Here is a 1,145-nt window from a genome sequence, read left to right as displayed (position 1 = left end):
AGCGAACCAACCAACAAACAACAACTCCATCTGAGCCCAGGTTCGCGTTCCGTTAGCGCCAAGAACCCATTTATACCCACAGTGGTTAGAGAACCAACAAACAAACAACAACTCCATCTGAGCCCAGGTTCGCGTTCCGTTAGCGCCAAGAACCCATTTATACCCACAGTGGTTAGAGAACCAACAAACAAACAACAACTCCATCTGAGCCCATGTTCGCGTCCCGGTACCACCAAGAATCCCATCTATGCGTCCATAAGCGACAATCTTTAGGGTTTTTTTTTAGAGAAAACTGGCCATAAAACTCAAATTGATCGTTTTTATTTCATTAGAAGCAGCTTGGTTTATCACAAATAACGGATCCCGTCTTTTAAGTAGATCACGAGAAACGTTTTTCAGAAAATCCAGTAAAAAAAATTTGAATTTTAAACATTCTAAAAATTCAAAAATAAATCTCTGACTTTAGGAAACTCGTACTTTAACTCTATTCAAATATTTTCATGCTAAGAGCATAATTTTCACTCTGAAATAGAAAAGTCAAATTTTTTTGGGTTTTCTCGCGAATACATTCATGTAAGAATCTGTTGTAAGCACAGTTGTTCTTAACACTCGGACTGGTACTCATGAAAAATGTTTTTTTTTAAATTAATCTCAGAATATCTTAGCTGATTTGAAAGACCTTCATTCAAAATTCCATTTTTTTTCCTTCATTTTGAGCAACCTAATTTTAACCCGTGTTTTAGCATTATAATACAAAGAATTTATGTATACAATTTGTATGCTAATGAAAGTATTAATCATGCAAAACGTAAACACGAAAAATCTGGTGGTTGTTTCGCATAACTGATAATGAATGATAGAATACGTATATTTCCACTAAATATTCATACAACAGATCATGTTTAGTTGCTATTTAAAGCTTAGGTTAAAACAGTTACTTTCTTTATGCACCATTTTGTTTTATCCTCACTTCTGTTGATTTTTTTAGTATTTTCAAACAAATTAGCAAAACGCACATTTAGATAAATGTAAAAGTATTTGAAGTACAGATGATAGTCACAAGTATATAGCAAAATAATGGCTAGAGACGGCTTGAATGGGTAATGAAGAAAACTTTAATATACGTTTAACATAACAGCAAATGT

The sequence above is a fragment of the Limulus polyphemus genome, unplaced genomic scaffold (assembly GCF_000517525.1).
Source record: "Limulus polyphemus unplaced genomic scaffold, Limulus_polyphemus-2.1.2 Scaffold11594, whole genome shotgun sequence".
NCBI classification, from domain to species: Eukaryota; Metazoa; Arthropoda; class Merostomata; order Xiphosura; family Limulidae; genus Limulus; species Limulus polyphemus.
The sequence above is the reverse complement of the archived record's forward strand: the minus strand, read 5'-3'. Positions refer to the sequence as shown.